The sequence below is a fragment of the Ceratotherium simum genome, chromosome 34 (assembly GCF_057802395.1).
Source record: "Ceratotherium simum simum isolate JZ-2026a chromosome 34, ASM5780239v1, whole genome shotgun sequence".
NCBI lineage: Eukaryota > Metazoa > Chordata > Mammalia > Perissodactyla > Rhinocerotidae > Ceratotherium > Ceratotherium simum.
In genome coordinates, this window is record NC_141933.1 from 10,222,741 (window position 1) to 10,247,363 (window position 24,623).

Consider the following 24,623-nt stretch of genomic DNA (forward strand, 5'->3'; position numbering starts at 1 on the left):
TTCTTGCCAAATACATTTCCATAAGCAGGAACAACTGAAGAAATAAAAAACAATATATATATATATCATGAAGACAGGATGGCAATAGAATTAAAGAAGAAGACATCACCCAGAAATCCTGAACTTGGATCTGGATGAAATAAACTATCAAAACACCCATCTTTTCTGCACCGAAGTTTGGAACCTACTGAGAGTTAGACACAGCAATCAGATACCTTACTATGCAGTCAAAAGCAATCAAAACACATGCTTTCTGAAGGCAGAGAGACCTCAAAAGAGAGGAAGAAGAAAGGAGCCTATACATGTCCTATTCTTTGTCCCAAACTCACCAATCAGATAACCCATTCCTTATTCCACAAGGAAACAAGAAGTCAGAAGAATGGACGTTTCTCCCACCCCCTACCTGGCATCTCTCTTTATTGAGGGAAAAAATCCACTTACAGTTACGCAAAGAGCATTGTTGTTTTAAAAACATTAAGAATGGAAAAGAAAATGTTCTAGGCATGAGGAAATACCAAGGTCTAAAATAACTCTCCCACCTTTAACAAATAGAAAACTGAAGGAAATGCAAGAAATAGCTTTCAGACATTGGGCAACAGGCAGTGCATGACTGCAGTTTCTTTGAGAAGAGAAACAAATGATGCGAGACTTACAGATCATCACCCAGGCTTTCTTCCTGGGGGCAATTTCTGGGCTGCAGTGTAGAGAAGTGTAATCCAAATAGAGCTTGACAATCTCATTGAGTTGAGGAGAACAAAAGAGAAGTTCAGAGTGGCCAAGGCAGCTGGAATTTGCAGGACAAACTTCTGGAGAGGAAAGAGCTATGCAAACATAGAATTCCACATCTGCAGTGTATATAAAGAACTCTGCAATTCAATAAAAAGAAGCCAAACACTCCATTCAAAAATGGGCCAAAAAAATTGAACATGTACTTCACCACAGAAGATATAAGGAATGGTCAATAAGCAAATGAAAAGATGCTCACCATCATTAGTCATCCAGAAAATGCGAATTAGACTATGAGATATCAATATACATCTATACAAATGGCTCAAATTCAAAAGATGGACCATACCAAGTGTTGGAAAGAATATGAAGTAACTGGAACTCTCATACATTGCTGGTGGAAATACAAAATTTGGAAACGCTGCGGGAAACAATTTGACAGTTTCTGATAAAGTTAAACATACACTTGACCATATGACCCAGCAATTCTATTTCTAGGCATTTACCCAAGAGAAATTAAAACATATGTCCACACATTAGACAGAAATGTTCATATCAGCTTTATTTGTAAATAGCCAAAAACTGGAAACAACCCAAACGTTCATCAACAGGTGAATGGATAAACAAATTCTGGTATATACATTTAATGGAATACTACAATAAAAGCAGAATTGCAAAATATTGCAATAAAAGAGAATCAACTATTAGTACACTGTAATGTGGATGAATCTCAAAAACATTTGGCTGAGCAAAAGAAGCCAGACACAAAAGAGTATATACTGTATGATATTCATTTGAAACTCTAGAAAACACAAATCTATTGCCTAGGGCTAGGTACAGATTGACTGGGATATGGTACCAAGAAATTTTCGAGGATGGTGGAAATGTTCTATATAGTGCTTATAAGGGTGTATACGTTTGTCAAAACTTATCAAAATGTGCCCCCAAAAGTGATGCATTTTATTGTATATACTAAACCTCAATAAAGTTTATTAAAAAAAAAAAAGAATTTGAGCTTGCTTAACCAGCTAATGGGATAGACTAGGGTGGACATTTCCTTGATTTTAGCTGTTACAATTCTGGGAAGAAGAAAAACTGGGTGTGGGTTGTAGAGGATATTATAATGAGAAAAGAGACTCTGATGATATAAGACCCTGGCGAGGGTTTACTCTTTAAGTGAAGGTTGAACCATGGCATGGTTCAACCAGCCCTTGCCTAGGGCTGAAGGTGCAGGCTCTGGGATTCACACACAGGCAATGCTCACCGGTTAGGGGATGCTGAGACCCTCAGCACAGTAGCATTGCTGTGTGGGCTCTTCAGAGCCTTTCTCCAGCCCCGTCTGGCTCAGAGTGGCATTGACAAAAGGGAAGTCAGTTCAGGCTGTGCTCACACCAGCATAGACCTCCCTCCCTGCCCTCAGCACTTTTCCTTCTTCTCCAAGGAGGAGGTCGCCTGTTCCAGCCTGGTGAGGAGACTCAGACTGCCAGATGCTGGGGCATCTCCTTCACGGGAAGGTAATTTCCTCCACCTGATCCAATCTCACCTGCCCTTTAGATCCCCTCAGGCAAACCATTTACCCAATGAGTCTTAATAATTGATTGTTCTACTCTCAAGTCACAGTTTAACTTATGCCTTTCAAGAAGTCATAAAAATTCCTGCTGACCATTAAGAGGCTAGGGCTCAGGAACTGATTTGCTGAGGAGACAAAAGGAAGTCCCTCTCCTCCTCGAGCACTGAAAGACAGGAAACAGGTTGTGGGAGCAGGTGGCCTCAGTTCCAGCTGCTCCTGTGAAGTCCTGCCCCATGGCCTTCAACGACCTCCCTCAGCAGGTGGGGGGCATGGGCCGCTTCCAGAAGATTCAGTTCACTCTGCTGGTCCTCCCTCTGTTCCTGATATATTTGCACAGTACTCTGCAGAACTTCACTGCCGCCATTCCCACCCACCACTGCTGCCCGCCTGCCGATGCCAACCTCAGCAAGGTCGGGGAGCTGGAGGCCTGGCTGCCCCCAGACAGGCAGGGGCAGCCTGAGTCGTGCCTCCGCTTCACCTTCCCACAAAGGAGACCGCCCTTTCCCAATGGCACGGAGGCCAATGACACAGAGCCCTGACCAATGGCTGGATCTATGACAATGGCACCTTCCCTTCCACCATCGTGACTGAGGTGAGGATACCTGGGCCCCCCTATGCCCCTTCCAAACCTGCGTCTCCATCTTACCATCCTCACACACAGATGCAGACAGTGTGACCCTGATCTGTGTTTGTCTGAATATAGGAAGACCCTGGAGCTATGAAGAGCTTTGTCCAAAATGTGGGTAAGAGAGCAGTGGTTGGAGTTGAGGACTTTCTGGTAGAGGAGATCAGGGAATTTCTTGAAGAAAGTTGCTCTCTGCCCTTGTGCCCCTACCAGAGAGAGACACTGCTGTGGGAGTTTAATATTCTACTTTGGTTTTCCTTGTGGGGTTGGACAATTTCACAGGGTAGGGAGGTGGGGAGGTGGTACAGAGGAAGGGAGAAAGAAGGTATGCAGGTGGTGGAGGGCAAAGCAGGTATTCCTGAGTAGGGGATTCTGAGCTCAGAGTCCTAGAGACAAAAACAGTTTCCCGACTTCATCCAGAAATAGCTCTCAGCAGCTGGGGCCGGGAGATGGACAGCAGCCAAGGAACTGAGATGGGAAAGAGAAAACGGTTATGGGGGGGGGTCCTTTCATCTCTAGCAATTTAACACTCCTCCCCCCAAAGACACATCCCCAATTGTAGAGTCACCCTGGTCTGCTAAGTGGTTCATCTCGCTGAATTCTGCATTTTGTAGCTGTCACATTGATCACGCTTTTAACATTTGTCTTTCGGTTGCAGGGAAGAGAAGCTCTCTCAAATCAGCTCATGGGGAAAGGGGGTATTACTGCAAGGACTCTGAGATTTCAGGGAATCCAGGGACAGGAGACAAAGTGTGTCCAGGCCTCATGGAGACTGGAACCAGGAATTAGAGCACCAGAGGCATCTCTCTACACTTACTCCATTCCTCTCTCCTTTTCAACACATTTTTTCTGTGAGCTCATCTTGCAAGATGACCACCAGTCCCAGCTCTGATCCATTACCTCTCAGATTTAGGGCCCACCACCAACCCAAACACTTCTGTGTATCTTAATTCAAATTCCTAGAAAAGGCTCTGATTGACTCAGTGCAACACACTGATGAGCCCCCACCCCCACCCCACAACTGGCTCCAGTGTCCACATTTCATTTAATCATCACGCTAAGGGACAATATAGTGAGATTCTGTGGCGCATTGCCTGTTAGTCAGGGCTGTGCAAAGAAGATGCCCTAAGAAAGGGCTGTAGTCAAGCATAGTCCCCAAACTTGCCTGATGCAGCATCTGTCTGAAACTGATAAAAAGTTAAGCCATACTCCCACTAGATAGACTCAGACACAGAAGCAGAAGGTGGCTAAGTATGGCTAGTCCTTCTTCCTCTGAGGCATGTAGGCATCATGTACCACCCCCTCCATGCATAGTGGAGAGGACTTTCTTCATTATTTGTTAGCCTTAACCCAAGTTCTGAAACAGCCTCATCCATCCATCTTAACTTGTATGTTATCAGTCCTTCCAGTTCTGCTTCCTCATTTCCCTCCTTAAAACTCTACACTCTGCTTTCCAAGGTCGACAATAATCCAGGAACTAACCTAGCTCTTGCCCTTCTGTTCAAAACAGCAAGCAGTTTGTTCTAAAAGCTCAGATTTCTTGCCATCTAGAACAAAGAATCTGGGTAACTGAACACCTTGGATTTTCTTCTAAAAGAAGACTTCTAGTAATCTCATCATTTTTTATTTCAATGACTGAAAAGACCAGATGTCCAGTTCTCCCATTCCCTGAGATGTATAGAGATGCCAAGTATAATCCAAGCCTCTTCCAATAGGCACTGTGGATGGGGCCGTCATCCACCACCACACGTGGGCATGGGCACTAAAGGCCTACATGCATCTCCACAGTCAGATTCCATTCATGCATTTCCATTAAAGTACTGGTAAAATTAATTCCCGGTCTGACGCAGTCCCATAATCTTTTTCAAGTAAAAGCTATATCAGACAACACATAGGATTACAGAATTGCAGTTATTTGAATAAAACAACAATAAAGTCCATTGCTCTTTGGAGAGAGTGCTCAATGCCAACATCTCAAATTTATATCATGTTGAGTTGGCATCCATGGGGTATTAAAAGTTATCCAGTAATAATTATATTCATCAATAAGTATTTCTCTCCAACCAAATCAAGATTATCAACTAACTACACTTGAAGATGAATTCATTTGGATATATATGAACACATCTTAGGGGGCATTCTTTAACTTTCCTGGTGAGTACAACTCCTTTTCCTTTATTCTGTTAGGAAAAGAAACACCCATTTAAAAATTCACTCAAAAGTAGACAAAAATTAACTCTTAATGGTAGAGGAAATGCCACATCTGTTTATCATTTCAGCTTAATTTTAAGGGCACATACATCAGCAGTATGATTTTTCTGCAGGTTGTAGAGAGGTTTTACCCCACCTAGAGAGGAAATAATTTCAAAATGTGAATTTTTTCTTATAGATATTAAAAAGAGCAACAAAATTTAAACTATTAGTTGAGGTAACCGATTGCTGTTTATTTCAGGGTTGCAAATAACCACAACCCTCTCAAATTTGCTTATGGAAAGTTAACAGAAGGATGCAAGGGTATTTCACAGAACCCAGGGTCAAGAACTTGAGCCCGGCCTTATGAGGGACTGAGATCAGGTAGCTGAAGGAGACTCAGGTAGCTGGACTCTCCATCTCTGCTTCTCTGCTGCTGACTGAGCTCTTACCCTCACTTCTCTTTGACTAGATTACTTCAATCTTCTCTCCCTGCCCCTCTTCCCTCTCCATCTCTCTCTCTCTCTCTCTCTCTCTCTCTCTCTCTGTCTCTCCCTCTCTCTCTCCCCTTCTCTCATGATTTCTCAACTCCACTTCTACATTGTTCCAAACTTGGCCCTCCCACCCCAACTTTAGGTGTCCTTACAAATCTTGTTTCTGAGTCACATTTCCAAATTTATCATAAAAAGAATCTGATTAGCTCAGTCCAGCTCTAGAGTCAGGTTTCTTCAGCTGTGGCCAAGGCACAGGTTCAGGAGCCCTGAAGGAGGATGAGGGGTTAGTGCTCAGAGAAAGGGGAGTAGTCTTAGCAGCACCCCAAAAGGCATCTTTTACCTGTTTTGAAATAACTTGATTCATTCTAGCCAGGAGAAGGTGATGAGAAAGATTGTGTGGCAGGGAGAGGGAGGCACACCTTATGTGCTGGTCCCGATCCAAGAGCCTCAGCCCCACTAGGAGAGAGGGAGTGGGGCTTCCCTGGGGCTAGCCCAGCTGTCCTTGACCCCAGCTCTTCTTTCCTCACAGTGGGACCTCGTGTGCACACACAAGACCTTGCCTCAGCTGAGTCTGTCCATTTTCATGGCAGGGATGCTGGTTGGAAGCTTGATGTTTGGGACCTTGGCAGACAGGTCAGTGATAGACATAGCTGGATCAAGGAGCAAAGTCATGGGCCCTCTAGGCGAGACAGAGAGGGGAGACTAGCATCCCTGAGAATCTAGGGAGGTACACATGACTGATCCACCCAAGCCTGATCATGTCTGGAAAGTCTGCAGGAATCACGCAACAGTCCATCAGCACTTTCCAAGCCTCACTTCATTTCTATTACTCCTCACAATACCCTTGTGAAGCCAGCATGAGTGGTATTATTACCTGCATTTTACCAATGAGGTTGGTAAATGTTCAAAAATGTTAAATAACTTGTCCAAACTGTCTAGAAAGAACCCAAGTGGGCCGGCCCCATGGCTTAGTGGTTAAGTGCGCGCGCTCCGCTACTGGCGACCCGGGTTCAGATCCCGGGTGCACACCGACGCACTGCTTCTCCAGGCATGCTGAGGCCACGTCCCACATATAGCAACTAGAAGAATGTGCAACTATGACATACAACTATCTACTGGAGCTTTGGGAGTGGAGGGAAAAGGGAGGAGGATTGGCAATAGATGTTAGCTCAGAGCCGGTCTTCCTCAGCAAAAAGAGGAGGAATAGCATGGATGTTAGCTCAGGGCTGATCTTCCTCACAAAAAAAAAAAGAACCCAAGAAAGTTATTAGTTGTTAAAATCCTGAGGAGTGGAATTGGAAAGAAAAGAACTTTTCATTTTTCATTACTATGTTGTTTGAACCCTTATGATAACTCATTACTTTTATAATTATAAAAAGTCAATATTTAATGTTTACTTTCTTTTAAAAAAAAGTACAGTCACACAGCTAATAAGTGGAAATCCAGATTTCCTGACATCCTGAAGAAGTCACTTTCTACCACTTCTGCCTTGTATGTGACATGTGAGTGTCACAGAAACAAACACAGACCTAAGAATCAGTAAGAACTAGGAACAAGTCTCAGATCTACCACTAACTGTGTGTCCATGGGAAAGTTACACAACCTCTCTTAGGCTTGGTATTTCTGTCTATAAAATGGGAGTGATGATCCTAACCCCATAGGGTTAAATTAGTACCTGGAACTCGGTGTTGGTTACCCTAACCTTGACTATTTTCCAGGCCAAAGACCATAGAAAGCTTATGCATTGGATAATAGGGTGGATAATGGGGTAGATAATTTTATAAGAATAAAATTTGCAAATATTAGAAATGTCATAGCGGTCCAAAGGTACACAAAATCAGCTTTATCGTTCATAAAATATAAGCCACAGTCACATCCACTTTGCAAAAGCATAAACTTTGCAAAGATTTTCCAAAAAACAGATCACATAAACCAAGCTCATAGACACAAAGAAGAGATTGGTTGTTGCCAGAGGCATGGGATGGGGGTTGGGCAAAATGAGTGAAGGGGATCAAAAGGTACAAACTTCCAGTTATAAAATAAATAAGTCATAAGGGTGTCATGTACAGCATGGTGACTACAGTTAATAATAGTGTATTGCATATTTGGAAGTTGCTAAGAGAGTAGATCTTAGCACACACAAAAAAAAATTTTGTGTAACTGTGTATGGCGACAGATTTTAAGTAGACTTATTGTGGTGATCATTTCACACTGTATACAAATATCGAATCATTATGTTGTACATCTGAAACTAGTATAATGTTATATGTCAATTATACTTCAATTTTTAAAAAATCACAAAGGCCGTCTCCTGGGAGTGGTCTAACAGGAGTCACCATTGACCAACAGTCAAAGAATCAACCACACCCCAGAGCAGCAGTTACCAAACCTTGGGAGCTTGTTAAGAATCAGGATTCCAGCTTACCTTCCAGATATTCAGCAGGCCTTGAGTGGGGCTCAGTCTTCTGAGTTGTTTTCAGCACACCCCTATGATTCTGATGAGAGGGGTTGGGCCACTCCCCTGAGGTGTGCTGGGATGTGTCAGGACCCTGGACAGCAGCAACGCAAGGCTCCTCTGGACACCAGGGCCCCCAGATGCCTGCCCTCATCTTATTATTCCCCACCTCCTGTCTTAGCACCTAAACTCATGGTCACATGTGGGCAGCCTCACAAGCATCTGTTAGATTTTCCAGGGCACCAAGGGTGAGATGGCAGGGATATGGGGCAGAGGAGGAAGCAATACATTCCCTGGACCCAGGTTTCTTCTCCTTCCATAGGCTGGGCCGCCAGAAGGTGCTGATCTGGACCTACCTGCAGTTAGCGGTGTCAGGGACCTGTGCTGCCTTTACACCCAACTTCTCAGGCTACTGCATTTGCTGTTTTCTCTTGGGCATGGCTATGAGTCCCATCAACACCACCTCACTGACATTGAGTGAGAGGGGATTGGGGGCTCATGGGGACTCCTGAATCAGTTCAGTGGACAAGGGGACCTGACAAATTCAGACTTTAGCTCCTTCCCTGAGTACAAAGCTAAGTCCACCTGTCCCAGCCTGTCCTTGCCTGTCAGGACATCTCCTGGAGTAGGCAGTTCCTGGGGCAGAAGGAAACTAAGATCATGGCCTCTTTGGTGGCTCTGATCATATGGGGCTAGAATTCATCCCAGGTATTCAGGGATCACTGAAAGGATGAACTGAGTGAAGACTCAGAGATTGGAGTGGGGTTGCTTAGAGAGGCCAATCAAATTGTGAGCCTTTAACTGAACATTCATTTATTCAACTCAATTTCAAAAGGCACTTAGTTTGTGTCAGCCCCTGCACTGGAGATATGGAAGTGAACAAGGACACTACCCACCACCAGACAGAGTTAGCAGTCTAGTGGAGGAGACTGCCAAGCAGTTACAAATTGGTGTGCTAAAGGCTGGGATGAGGGCTATTCCGGGTGATGTGGGAGCCCAGAAGTGTGGTGTTCAATCAGGACCTAGCGAGCCAGGAAATCTCCTCAGAAGTGACATCTAAGCTCAGAACTGAGTGAAAAGTGAGGCAGAAAGAGAGAGGGAGTAAGGTTTGAGGGCAGAGTTCTAGACAAAAAGAATATAATATACAAGACCCAGAAGCCAAAGTGTGACCCATTGGAGGAAAAGAAAGTGGTGCAGGATGGCCTGAGGGCAGAGCTCACTCATCTCTATTTCCCAGGCCAAGCAAAGGGCATGACATGGAGTTGCCAACCCTAAATGTTTGTTGAATTAAAATGAGTTGAAGGAAATGCAGAGGGTGTGGCTGTAGGTAGGTCAAAAGAGGTTTGGGGGAAGTGAGGAAATAAGAGTGTTGGGGTTGAGGACATTGAATAGGAACATGCCTGGGAATTCAGAGTCTTCCAGCCCATCCCTTGTTCTACACACACACTGAACCAAGACAGGGATCAAACCACCCTTGCCTTACCTTCTGAGGGGCCTGGAGGTGCACAGTAGGACTGAACTCAAGAGAGGAGCTCTTCTGCTCTGATGTGAGGATCCTAGTCCATCTGGAACTGACTACCGCCTCCCACATACACACATACTCACACAGCCCTGACTTTGACCTGAGCTCTAATCTTCTCTCCAGGCCTGGAGTGGCTGCCCATCCATACCCGGCCATGTCTGGGCCTCCTAATCAGATTTGTCCCCAGCCTGGGCCATGTCTTTCTGGCTGGTGTGGCTTATGCCATGCCTCAATGGCGCCATATGCAGCTGTTGCTCTCTTTGCCCTTCTTTGTCTTCTTCATCTACTCCAGGTGCGTGGGGCCTGAAAGTATGGTGGAGGGTTCACAATAAGTCGCAGGTGGACAAAGAATCTCCTAGAACACCCCTTAATTCCCCCAAGTATCAAAGCAGGTCAAAGCAAAAAGAATCAATGCCCGGTTTGATAGGTGGGTAAGATCACAGCCCAGAGAGGGGCAGGACTTCTCCCAGGTATCCCAAGAAGACAGTGGCAATCCTTGGAGGAGAACCCAGGGCTCCTAACTCCCAGCCCAGAATTCTTTCCATCCCTCCAAGGTATCTTCCTGCTCTCGTCTGTGCCCTTAGCAGGCAGCCACAACTCTCTCCGCCAACCCAGGCTGAAGTCATACCCTCCCCTACTCTCCACCCACAGGTTCTTCATTGAGTCTGCCCTCTGGTACTCCTCCTCGGGTAGACTGGACCTCACCCTGAAGGCCCTTCAGAGAGTGGCCCAGATCAATGGGAAGCAAGAAGAGGGTGCCACCTGAGTATGGAGGTGAGAACCCTGGGACCTTCTGTGATACACCATCAGGGCTCTGGCTGCCCCCACCCTCACCCTAGAACCCAAGACGTCTGGTGCCTCCCAGGTCAAGGAGTAGAGGGAAGGGTCCCTAGGGGAACTCAGGCCCTGAGCCCCATCTATCCAAGCAGCTGCTCCAGACGAGTCTACAGAAGGACCCGACCATGGGCCAAGCCCAGCCCTCAATGTTGCAGATGCTGCGCTTCCCTGCTGTTCGCTGCCTCTTCATCTGCCTCATACCACTGTGGTAGGTCCATCCCCACTCAGGCAGGAGTCAAACAACTGATGGACAGATAAGCAGACTGAGAAAACAGGGCAGGCTTGCATGGGAAGAGGCTGAAGGAGGCCCCACAGCAAGTAGAAAAGGACGTGGGTGCTCTGGAAGCTCAGAGGGTTCCTCACCTCTCTAGGGAAAGCCCAGCTGTCTTTCAAACTGCAGAGGTCTTCCCTCCCCTCCCAAGAGCTCTGAGTTCAGCCAAGTGGCCCCACTGACCTTGGGGAAAACAAGAAGCAGCCACTGCCAGGAGGTCTGAGCTTCTGGCCCTAAGAGCTGTGTCATAGGCCCTCACATTTTCCTGAAGATGTCTGTGTTCTTCTTCTACTGCTGGGTAACAAATTACCATAAATTTAGCTGCACACATTTCTTATCTCACAGTTTCTGTGGGTCAGAAGTCCAGGCACAGCTTAGCTTAGTCTTCTGCTTATGGTCTTATGAGGCTGAAACCAAGGTGTTAGATGGGCTCTGTTCTCATCTGGAGGCCTGACTGGGGAAGAAACCACTTCTGTGCTCTCTCAGGTTGCTGCCTGAATTATTTTCCTTGCAGTTGTAGGACCAAGGGCCCCGGCTTCTTGCTGGCTGTTGGCTGGAGGTTGTCCTCAGCTTCTAGAGACTGCTGTAGCTAGGTCTGCTAGCAGGGGGTACCCTGGAGTCTATCTGCCACAATGTCTTCCTGAATATTGTGTAATGTGTCCCTGGCAATAGGGTCATTTGTAGCTGACAATGGTACAGCCCCGGTCTCACTTGATTTACGTTATTTCCATTATAGCTCTGAAGGAAAACTTATAAGTAATCCATGTTTATAAAGTGATAATAGGCAATAGGGATAAGCAAACAAAATATTTTAATGATTTTCTAGTCCTATATTCCAGAAATAACCACCACTGACATACTGATACATGTCTGTCCAGACTTTTTACTGTTTTCACATACAAGAAACACACACTAATTTATATTACATGTAGTTACAAAAATGCAATCATACTCTTCCTATAGTTCAAGAGTATTTTGTCCTTAATATTTCGCGAACATCTTTCCATATCAATAAATGTAGACCTGCACGGTTGACCCTGTTTTCTCACTGATTCCCCCTTCTCCAAGTGCGATCCACTCTCTTTGGCTGCGGCAGGGGCCTGGGAGAGCGATGAAGGCAGCAGGCTAGCGACACAAGCCAATTCCTGAAAGCCATCAGGAAAATGAAGACCCACCTGTTTCCAGTCCAGGTGGGCTCCGTGCATTGGTACTAAGAGATAGAAGAGGTGGGTCACTTCACAGGCATATGGTTTATTTGTGCTGGTTGCTCCCATGCGAGCAGTAGAAATAACAGACTGACTCTAGCTGTTCTGGAGCACACAATATAGGTTAACTATATTTCTTTTATCCACCACTCAAGCCCTCCACCATTTTATTTTATTCCTGTCCTCCATAAAAACATCTTCCAAATTCCATCTCTTTCTCATCTCTTCTCTCTTCTCTTCTGGACACACACACGTTAAAAAGCATTGTCTCTTCCTCTTTATTATTTACGTCTCCAAGCATCTGCTCACCAGGTTTTTATGACTGTTATTGACAGAGATCATTATGTTTATCCAATTGTACTGACTGAATGTCTTCCCTTTCCAACAACAAAACATCACACACAAAATATTGCCAAACATGCAAGAATCTCTTATGAATATTTACTGTATATATTATCTTTCCTGGTAGTTTCTCCATATGTTATTATAATAAATTTTCCCCCAACCCCCTATCAGAACTCCACTTTTAAAGTCTACACAGTATTCCATAATTTCATAATTTATTTCACCAGTACCAGTTGTGGACATATAGTTTCTTTCCAGCTCTTCCCAATTATAAACAAGGCTATCATAAGTATCTATATGCATGCATCCCCGTGCATCTGTCTGATATCCCTTGGGATAAACCATAGAAGTGCAATTACTGGGCCAAAATTATGAAAATATGTAAGATTTTTCCACAGATATTGCCAATCTATTCTCTAGCAGAGTAATATTTTACTAAAGTGTAGAAGATACCTTTATTAACACTGAGTACTATTGCTCTGAGAAGCAGAAAATAGTATCTTGTTGTTTTAATTCACATTTATTTGATGCTGGAGGAAGTTGAACATTTTTTTCAAATGATTTTTATCTATTTATAATTTCTTTTAAAAAAATTTCTTACTCCTACCCCTTGCCCATTTTTTCCTTTTTATTGACTTGTAAGAATTCTCTTTTCGTTAAAGATACTAACCTGTTACCCCATATGATCAATATTTTTTGCATTTTAAAATCTTTTAAATTGACCACTTTTTTAAAATAGAGACCTTTCACTGCTTTATATAATGATACCTACCCATTTTGTAAATTCAGCTGCTGTGTTTCAGGTTACATTTAGAAATATAATCTTCTCCTGAGTATAAATCTATTCACCTAGATTTTCTTCAAGCATGTTCATATTTGTTTGGGCTTTTATATTTTATCATAATCCATCTGAAATTTAGTTGAACATAAGGTAGGAAGAAGGATTCTATTTTTTTTCCTAGATGAGTTAATTGTCCCAAACTCATTTAATGAATAGTCCAACCTTTCCCAGCTGGTATGAAACAGCAGCCCTATCACATACTGTTTCTGGACTATTCAGTACCATTGACTTGTCTGTCTATTCTGATGCTAATACTATTCTAATTCTTTTTTTTTTTTTTGGGGTGAGGAAGATTAGCCCTGAGCTAACATCCATGCCCATCTTCCTCTACTTTATATGGGATGCCACCACAGCACGGCTTGACAAGCAATGCGTCCGTGCGCGCCCGGGATCCGAACCTGCAAACCCGAGGCCGCCAAAACGGAGTGCGCACACCTAACCGCTGCGCCACTGGGCTAGCCCCTGTTTAATTCTTAATTATAGTGTGGCTCATAAAGATTATCTTCTGTGGACAGCTTCTCACTGTGCCCTTCACCAACCTTGAGGCAGGACACAGCACTTCATCTCTAAAAAGCAAAGCTGCCCCACAAAGTGTCACTAAACATTGTAGATTTTATGAAGACTTCATGGGGAGATGGAAGAGATGCTTATGTCACATACCACACAGCGAAAAACTTAATAGGCATATCCGTTCCCCTTCAAATCCATCCTTGGCTAACAGCCATTGATTCTTGCCCTCTCTCTCCTGACTCTTCCTCCACGTAACCTCTAAAATCTCCTCCTGGAATTCATCTCTGGCTGTAAAAATGCATACATCACTCAGCAAAGCAAAACTCCTGCCATTACATGAATCCTTCTTTCTTAGAATTCATCAGTGGTTGGAGCATCCCTGGGGGATGGGTCTCTCACACGCATACCCCTCCAGTGCAATCAACTGTTCAAAGCATACACCTATCAGAAACAGGTCTCTTAGGGCAGGGAGTTGGGAGAGGGAAAAGGGGACCTATTGCAAAGTAAAAAAACATTATTTTCTCCTAGGTAATTCTAAAACATAGTCTAACATCTGATAGATAATATTCTGTCTTTTCGAATTAACGGAAGATTTTCTTATCTGCACCCGAAAGATAAAAAGCCCACTCACAGGGCTGACATAAGGCCTAAAGGAAAGAACAGATGTGAGAGAAGTTTGCCAGATGCAATTGCTATATAGATGTGGCTTGGCCATTACCCAAAGTGTATCCCCTCTGCTCTTGCCCTAGGTTTGCGAGCAACTTCAGCATCTATGGCTTGGCCATGAGTCTGCAAAGTTTTGAGATAAACATCTACGTGATCCAGGTGCTCTTTGCAATTGCAGACTTCTCATTTTGTTTCCTGGGCTTTTTGGCCATCAAATCACTGAGGCGCAGGCCTACCCAAATGGCCTTCTTCCTGCTTTCAGGGATTTTGCCTTCTGGCCCGTGCCATGATACCCCTGGGTGAGCATGTGCCCCATTCCTGCTCCTGTCCTAGTCCTTTCCCAGGCCCAGCCCTGAATCTGGCCCAAGCCACCTACCTGGAAGGGTAGAAAAGACTCAAGTCTCCTTCAAACCTTTCCCAGCTTCATTTCCTCTCATCACCTTCATTTCCTTCCAGACCAGTTATTCCTCCACATCACGATGGCCACGCTAGGAAAAGGCTGCATGGCTGGCTCCATAAACTCCTCTCTGTCTACACAGGGGAGCTGTACCCCACAGTAATGTGGTGAGTGGGGTGTGCGGGAGGAGTCCTAAGACAGAACAATCAGGCTTTAGAGCCAGATAGCTTCCAGTCAGAGAGGGCACAGAGGTCAGTCACTTATTTTTTAAGGCAAGACAGGAGGACAAAAAACATTAGAAATTAGGACAAATAAAAGACAAAAAGTAAGATGGTATCGATAACTCCAAATATATCCATCACCACAATAAATATAAATGGATTAAACATATCAGTTAAAAGGCAAAGGTATTCCAAGTTGATTTTTTTTTAATCTAGTTCATGTAGTTTACAAGAGACCCATCTAAAATGTTAGCACACGAAAATGTTAAATGTACAAAATGGAAAAAGATATACCAGGCAAATATTAACCAGAAGAAAGTAGGTAGACATACTAATAGGAGTCAAAATAGACTTTAAGACCAAAAAAAGTATAATGATTAACAATACGGTTCTGGTACATAACATAACTCGTTACATAAGGTAATCCAAATGCTCAATTATCTTACCTGTAAATAAGTTAATATAATAATAATAATAATATATTAGTAGAAATAAATTCAATAGAAAATAAAGATATAAAAGAGAGGCTCAAACAAAATCTTGATCTTTGAAAATATCAATGAAATGGACAAATCTCTGGTAATGAAAACAAATAAAGGACAGGGGCCGGCCCGGTGGCGCAAGCGGTTAAGTGCACGCACTTGGCTGCAGCAGCCTGGGGTTCGCAGGTTCAGATCCCAGTGCGCACCAACACACCACTCGTCAAGCCATGCTGTGGTGGCATCCCATAGAAAGTGGAGGAAGATGGGCATAGATGTTAGCCCAGGGCCAGTCTTCCTCAGCAAAAAGAGGAGGATTGGCAGATGTTAGCTCAGGGCCAATCTTCCTCACAAAAAAAATTTTTTTTTAATTAAAAATAAAGGACAGAAGACATGAACAAATATTAGGAATAAAAAAGAAACTGAACTACAGATCTAAAGTAATTATAAAGATGTAAAAAAAGTTATGAACAAATTATGCTGATAAATTTAAAATGTAGATGAAATTGACAAATTCCTAAAAAAAAGATAATATACAAAAACTAATTCTAGAATAAATTAAAAGTCTGAATTGTAAACTTTAAAATTTTGCCTCGGGATGGCGCGGTGGCTTAGCAGTTAAGTGCGTGCTCTCCGCTACTGGTGGCCCAGGGTTCGGATCCCGGGCGTGCACAGAAGCACCACTTCTCCGGCCATGCTGAGGCCGCGTCCCACATACAGCAACTAGAAGGATGTGCAACTATAACATACAACTATCTACTGGGGCTTTGGGGGAAAAAAAAAAGGAGGAGGATTGGCGATAGATGTTAGCTCAGAGCTGGTTTTCCTCAGCAAAAAGAGGAGGATTAGCATGGATGTTAGCTCAGGGCTGATCTTCCTCACAAAAAAAAAAAAGAAAAAAAAAAGAAATAAAATTTTGCCTCAAAGAAGACACCAGGCCCAGATAATAATACAGGTGAGTTCGACCACACTTTTAAGGAACAAAGCTTCCAAAGTTACACAAATGCTCCCGCAAAAAAGAGAAAAAGAGGGAATTATCTCAAATTCATTCTATGAAGCCAGTTGATACTGAAACCAAAGGAGGATAGTTGTGAAAGAAAGATTATGGGCCAATATCACTCATAATCAGATACAAAAATCCTAAATAAAATGTTATAAAAATGAATTCAGTGATGTATAAAAAAGATAATACAGGGGCTGGCCTGGTGGTGTAGTGGTTAGGTTAGTGCACTCCACTTCAGCAGCCTGGGGTTCACAGGTTCCAACCCTGGGTGCGGACTGACGCACCGCTCATCAGGCCATGATGCGGCAGCATCCCATATACAAAATAGAGGAAGATGGACACACGTGTTAGCTCAGAGCCAATCTTTCTCAGCAAAAAGAGGAAGACTGGCAACAGATGTTAGCTCAAAGCCAATCTTCCTTACCAAAAAAAACAACAAAAGATAATACATTATGACCAAGTAGAGTTAATCTCAGGGAAGCAAGGGTAGTTTAACATTAGAAAATATATTGAGGGGCCAGCCCGGTGGCACAAGTGGTTAAGTGCACGCGCTCCACTGCAGTGGCCCGGGGTTCGCAGGTTCGGATCACGGGCGCGCACCGACGCAATGCTTGTTAAGCGATGCTGTGGCAGTGTCCCACATAAAGTAGAGGAAGATGGGCATGGATGTTAGCCCAGGGCCAATCTTCCTCAAGAAAAAAGGGGAGAAGTGGCATTGGATGTTAGCTCAGGGCTAGTCCTCCTCACACACACACACAAACACACACACACACAAAATATTGATATCACCAGACTAATAGATTATCACCTCAATAAAAGCAGAAAAATCTTTAATGAACAATAGCACATCCATTAGAAATAGTCTTGGTAAAACAGTAATCAAAGGAAATTTAATTTGACATGAAATATCTACCAAAAATCCACAGCAAATATTATTCTTAATGGTGAAACATTAGAAGCATTCTCTTAAACTTGGGAACAAGATCAATGTGCCCGCTGTCTCCTCTATTCAACATTATCCTGGAATGTGGTCTGTGCCTAGGATAAGAATAACAGATAACAGAATTAGGATCAAAAAGGAAAAATCGAAAGTGGTCACTATTTTCGGAGGATATAATTGCCTATGTACAAATCTAAAATTATTAAAAATAGTGAAGTTGGGGGCCGGCCAGGTGGCATAAGCAGTTAAGTGCACGCTCTCCGCTGCGACGGCCCGGGGTTCCCTGGTTCGGATCCCAGACTCGCACTGGCGCGCTGCTTGTCAGGCCATTCTGTGGCGGCGTCCCATATAAAGTAGATGAAGATGGGCACGGATGTTAGCCCAGGGCCAATCTTCCTCAGCAAAAAAGAGGAGGGTTGGCATGGATGTTAGCTCAGGGCTGATCTTCCTCATAAAAAAAATAAATAAATAAAAAATTAAAAAATAAAATAAAAATACTGAAGTTTGGCAAGGCAGCTGGATACAAGGTCAATAAATAAAAAATCATATGCATTCTCTACTCTGGTAAAAATTAGTTAGAAAGTTTAATTTTTTTTTAATTCCTGTATCAAGAAAATTTTTTAATTATATTGAGAAGTATCAAAGAAAGCCTAAATAAATGTACTATGTACATGGATAGGAATTCTCATAATATGCCAATTCATAATTGACATAAGATGATATAAAAATGTCTATGGAGCCAGCCCTGATGGCCTACCAGTTAAAGTTTGGCGCACTCTGCTCTGGCAGCCCGGGTTCGGTTCCTGGGCATGGAAACACACCACTCATCTGTCAGTAGCCATACTGTGGCAGCGGCTCACATAGAACAACTAGAAGAAGTTACAACTACACACAACTACGTACTGGGGCTTTGTGGGGGAAAAAGGAAGAAAAAGGAGGAAGATTGGCAACAGATGTTAGCTTAGGGCAAATCTTCCCCTGGAAAAAAAAAGTGTCAATGATTCCAATACTGATTTATAAATTCAATGAAATTCTGATCAAAATCCCAATGGACATTTCCAGGAAACTGGCAAGCAAATTCTAAAATGTATATAAAAGTGCTATGGGCCAAGAATAACTAAGGTGCTGCTTTAAAAAGAACAAGGTGGAAAGACTTGCCCTACCAGAAATAAAGATGTATTATAAACCCTTATTATTAAATTGTAGTGATTAAGACTGTGGATGGTGGAGCAGGGAAAAGCAAATTGGTGAGTGGAAAAGAATAACAAGCCCAGAAACAGACCCACACATAGGAGAAACTTGCAGAAGAACCACTGCAGATAATTGGCTGAAACACGGACTGCCTAGTAGACAGTACAAAGACATCTACTCACCCAAATGGGAAATAAAGTGCAATCCATATTTCAACCTCAAACAAAAAATAATTTCCGCTGAAAAGGGGAGATTTCGTAAGACATAAGGGCTAACCAAAAAAGGAATACTGATAAATTTTTCCACTTTGAGTTTTTTAAAATTCTGGCCACCTATTTCACTATAAATAAGGTGAAAAGAGTAAAAAAAAAAAAAAAGAATGAAAATGCAAGGATTAGTATCCAGAATTTATAAAGAACTTCTGGAAATCGATTAGGAAAAGGATTTCTATTTCCATTAAAATAACAAAATAACACCAAAAATAGCACCAAAACACTACAAAGTATTTTTAAATATCCTTTAAAACACCAAAGAGCTGGAGCGATAGTAAGGAAAACGTAGGCCAACCATCTGAGGGAAATCAGGAACGCAGGCAGGTGAGCAGAGAAGCTGAGCATCAAAGCCAACACTGTACCTAACGGGAAAAGTTATGTGCATTGTCTTTGACCTCAGAATCAACTATTTAACACAGTCCTGGGAGTTCTGGCCAACATTGCTCTACTAGGAAAGAAAAAGAAATAAGAAATTTAAAAGAGAAAAGTTTAAAATGTCATTCTTTATAGAGAATATGATCATCTACCTAGAAAAGCCAATGAAATCAATAAAAAAGTAAAACTAATAAGGATGCCCGATACAAAACCAAATTACCAAAATATCAATAGTAATAATCTAGAAGCCATAATCTAGAAAATAATCTAGAAAATGAAAATTAAGATTCCATTTAGAATAACACCAACAGCTAGTTATTACTAGAGAATTAACAAAGTGCACCCAAGACTTCCATGGAGAAAATTTTTGAAACTTTTTTAAGATCATGAAGATTATCTGAGTAAATGGAGAGACATTCCACACTCTTGTTTAGAATGCCATAATATTATAAAGATGTCCATCCTCCCCAAGTTAATTTATAGAAATTGAATGCAACCTAATCAGAATTTCAGTTATATTATATTTTAGGAACTCCAAAAAGTTACTCTAAACTTTATATGGAAAAATAAAGGACCACAATTGCTAAGTCAGTTTTGAAACAGAAAAGCAAGGAGGAGAGACTCACTTTACCATCTATTACGACATAAAACAAAACCATAGTATGTCTATGGCTTTCTTGATGCAAGATGAGACAAACAGAATTGAAAAGAGGGCTTGGAGATAGATAGATAGATATAGATAGATAGATAGATAGATAGATAGATATGCCATATATACATATGGCAACTATATCAATTTGATTCTATCGAAAACGATTTCTGCTTATTGAAGGACACGCTGGACAATTTTAAAAGACGGATGAGAGATTGGGAGGAGATATTTGCAACATTTAACACTAAGTTCTAATATTAAGAATATACATGAAACTCTTACAAGTCAGCAAGAAAAAGAAGGAAGCCTAGTAGAAACATGGGCAAAGAAAATTAACAGGAGTTTTACAAACAAGGAAACCCAAAAGGTTAGCAACCACATGAAGAATGAGATCATCACTTTGCACACATTAAACTGGCAACATTAAAAAGCTGGATAACGCCAAGTGTTGGCGGCCACACCAAGAAGTATACAGGATCCCTAAATCCCCACATGGCCCACATGCACTACCAGTGGGAGTGAAAGCTGGTGATGTCATTCTGGAGAGCAACTGGCAACATACACACACACACACACACACGCATACACTGTGACCCAGCAATTCCCTTCCTGGGTTCCTGGGCCTGTATCTCAGAGAACTTCTCCCAAAGGCTCCTACAGATTCATATACAAAGACATTCACTGCAGTGTGGTTTGAGTTCATGGGTGGTGGTGGTGGCAATCTAGATGTTTAAGTGTCCTACAGAGAGACACACGCTGTGGAGTACTATGCAGCAGCAGGTAAACACGTCAGCATGGAAATATCTTTAAAACAGAGTGCTGAATGAAATGAGAAACAGAATGAGATCTATCACCTATACCATTTAGGTAAATTCAAATATTTGCACACAAAACAATTCACACTTTACGAGAACATATACAAATAAAAAAGCGCACATCAAACACAACAGAATAGTTGACTTTGCAGGGAGGGGATTAGGAGTGGTAATGGTGATAAAGAGGAATAAATAATTAAGGGAGGGAAATAAAGAGGCATTGCAAGGACAAATGATACTAGAGGGTCATGAACTGAGGATTATGATTAACTCAACCATCTGCACCTGAGGTCAAAAAAAAAATGTGGAAAAAGAGAGAGTGACTGGGTAGCTACTTTAGATAAGATGATCGGGGTAATCAGGTAGGTCTCCTTGTAAACATCAAAGGTAAACAGTAAGTCTGGAGGCCTTAATGAGGCAACAAAGGGCAGGCACAAGATAAAGAACTGAGGTAGGCAGGGACCAAACACATAGTGATATACGAGGAGGTCAGATTTTATTCTAGTACCAGGAGACATCACTGGGTGGTCTTAAGCAAAGTGTGAAATGATCTGAGTTACAGTTGTAAAAGATCATTTTGGCTTCCTCGTGGAGAATAGGCTGGGGTTAGAGGGCCAGGGCCAAGATTAGAAATGTGAAGACTAATCAGGAGGCTACTGCAATCAGACCAGCAAGGGATGAAAATGGCTTGGCGTGAACCACTGGGCAGTGGTCGTGGAGATGGAGAAAAGGGGATTGACTCTGAATGTGTTTGGGAGGAAGAGCCATCCAAATTCATATTTTGGATGGGGGGAAATAAGAGAACAGAAGGCATCAAGGGTAATTACTAGATGCCTGAGGCTGAGCAACTGGGTGGTTAGAAGTGCCATGTGCCGGGATGGGGAAGTCTGGGGGAGGAGCAGACTCGGCGGTAGAAATGAAGAGTTTCTCGACCACATAAAATTTGAGGGGCCTTTTAGACATCCAAATGAAGATACCGAGTAGGAAGCTGGTTATGTAGTCCGGAGCTCAGGGGAGAGGTTGGTTGGGGACTTGTTCACAGTCACAGAGCAGGCTCGAATTGGGACTGGAACACTTGCTCCCTGGTTCTGAAGCCGTTTGCTTCCCACTTCCCTTTTAGTCAAGGTAAGTGCAAGCATTCGGCCCTGTAGGGAGTGTGAAAAGAGGACGCACTGGTGGCAGGCAGAGTTAGGGCACTCACAAGCCCCACTGGCCTCACCAAGGTGCTCGTCCTCCCTACAGGCAGAGAGGTCAGAGCACGACAATGATCTTGGCCAACATAGGCAGCACATTGAGTCCCCTGGTGGGCATGACCGCTGAGCTCCACTCCTCCCTGCCTTTTCTCATCTATGGAGCCGTCCCTGTGGCTGCCTGCCCCATCATTGTCCTCCTGCCGGAGACTATGGGCCAGCCACTGCCCTACACAGAACAGGACCTGGAGAGAAGGTGGGCTGCACCCTCCCCTACCCTCCCCACCCTCAGAGCTATAAGGAGCTCACAGCTCCTTGATCCAGCCCCATTTGACAAAAAAGGCCAGACCCAGGGGAGGGCAGGGACTTATCTAAGGTCATTCAGCTGATCTCAGGCAGAGCCAAGGCGAGAATCCAGGCCTCCTTCTTCCTGGGCCTCCTGGCTCCTGTTCTCACAGATAGACTGAGTCCCTTGGAATCCTCCCTGGGTCTCTCTGCTCTTGGAAACCGGCGGTTTGGACATAAGGTGGGACAGCTGAGCACAGACACCTAGAAAGAATGCCCTCACTCTACTCCTGAATGGGCTTCTCCTTCCCCCATAGGTGGAAAGAGAAATTGGGGCAGAGGCAGGAGTAGCAGCAGATGGTTCTGCTCCAGGCCTCCTGAGGACTGAGAAGGGGCAGAGGGTAGAGGGAAGGAGCCCCTGCATCTCAGGGATATCCACACCAAGAGGAGGAATGGAGAAATGGCAGCCAGGGAAGGACAGAAGGGACCTCTCTTGGGCCTTCAAGAAATACTTCCCCAGGGCCCTCCACTCCTAGCCAGACCCACTCAAGACTGTTTCATTAAAAGTGACCAAGCACAACTTCTTCTCTTGTTCCCCTCTGGCCCAAACACAGTGGCTACTCCACATCCACCAACCTTTGGTTCAAAAACTCATGCAGTGATTGTCCGTGTAGAAAATCCAACGGAAACTACACAAACGTTACTACAACCAAAACATGACTTTTGCAAGGTTGCGGGTTACAAGATCAATATTTTAAAAGAATTGTATTTCTATATATTAGCAATATACAACTGGAAACTGAAATTCAAAAAAAACAACACAGCTTACAGCAGCATCAAAAATTTGAAATATACGGAGACAGTAAAAAGATAGTGGTTGCCAGAGGTTGGAGGGAGCGAGGAGGGACGAATAGGTGGAGCACTGAGGATTTTTAGGGCAGGAAAACTATTCTGTATGATACTATAGTGTCGTTATGTGTGTCAAAATGCTCAATAACCTATAAGGTAAGTATTATTATTATCCTCAGGTTGAGGAATGTTCTGAGACAGAGCTCAGAAACAGCAGAGCCTATACTTGAACCCAGACAGTTGAACTGACAGCAGAATTCATGCATATGTGCATACACACACACACACACACACACACACACACCCGTGCTCCCACCTTCCTCGCCATTTTTCTCTGCCCCCTTCAAGGCTTTCTTATAGTTACAGTGAAAAACCTTATGCATCTTGCTCCCTCCCACCCACTCCCTATTCTGTCTTTCCTGGAAGTGGAGAAGAATCTGAAATGAAGGCAGCCAATCAGGAGGCTTTGAAACTCTTCCCCTGAGGCAGGTGCAAACACCTGGAAATAAAGGAGAAAAGAGGAATGGAGAGAAGCATGCTAGTGCAGCAAACAATAGTCTCTGCCCCCCAGGCTGGGTCCTGGCCACAGGACCAGCGTGCCACCTCACACCTGGGTTCTTCTCCAGGAAGTCCAGCCTCCCATCTAACCTAAGCTTTCCTGCTGGTTTCTGGGATTCTTCTGTGATCTGCCTCCAGCCAGCCGAGGGCTGGCAGCGATGAGGTCTAAGAAGGCAAAACAGCCACGGGGGGCGCTGATATCGGGTCTCATCTCTCCATGCCTCAGGCGGTTTCTCCTCCTCAACCCCTGCCTGCCTCTCCTGGGCTGGCAGGAACCAGTACTGATGGGGAGCCCACGTGATAGAGGGATGGAGGATGGCATGATCTGCAGTCCAGAAAAGAATCTCGGATTCCTGGTCCCTGCACTAGTTCTGGGCATGGGGGTGGTGGAGGCCATGAGGGGCTCTGGCAGTGTCTGCAGAGCGGCAGAAGCGGGTGGATGCAAGGTGTGGCTGCCCAGCCAGGACAGCTAACAGCTCATTCACGCCCATCGGCCCACCCAAGGCCTGCTTTGGCCCCTACCTGGGCTAATGGGATTCTACCCTGGACTCTCTTGCAGCATCCAGAGACAGGCACACTTTGCCCCAGCCCCAAGTCGGGGGAGGGAGAGGGCTGGCAGGACCCACACCTGGCTCTGCAGGGTCAGGAACAAACGTGCCACCGCCGACCCAATGCGCAGGTACCCGCCGGAATCCCCTGGCCCTGGTTTCTAGACCCGCCCTTCTTCTCTGCCCTGATCCCGCCCCTTAGCCTTGGCCGTGCCCCCTGACTTCTGGCCCCGCCCCCTGATTCGTTGAGCCTAGTCTATAGAGCCTGGCCCCGCCTCTCGGCCTGGGAGCTCCCCCTGAGACCCGGTCCCCAGGTTCGATGTCAAGGCCTGGATAATCTCGACCTACGTCAGCTGGGAAGGTGGGGACCTGCTCGGCCTTCTTCAGTTTCTCCACCTGCTGCACCCTCCCCTTCCCGGTCGGATGACTGGTTCGGACTGTCCTCACCTGAATGAGCCAGGTGAGTGCCCCTCCCCCATGCAGCCCCGCCCCTACGCCCCATGCCCCTCCCCTCTCTGGCCCTTACCCCCATCCCAACCCACCACGCACCACCCCCAAACCAGGGTTTCTGTCCACTATGTCACTAATCCT

At 44.2% G+C, this 24,623-nt stretch overlaps 1 pseudogene; it reads left to right on the forward strand.

Annotated features, from left to right (window-relative positions):
- The first annotated feature begins 2,529 nt into the window (after positions 1-2,529).
- LOC101405005 (solute carrier family 22 member 6-like) lies at positions 2,530-22,458 on the forward strand (annotated as a pseudogene).
- Positions 22,459-24,623: the final 2,165 nt, after the last annotated feature.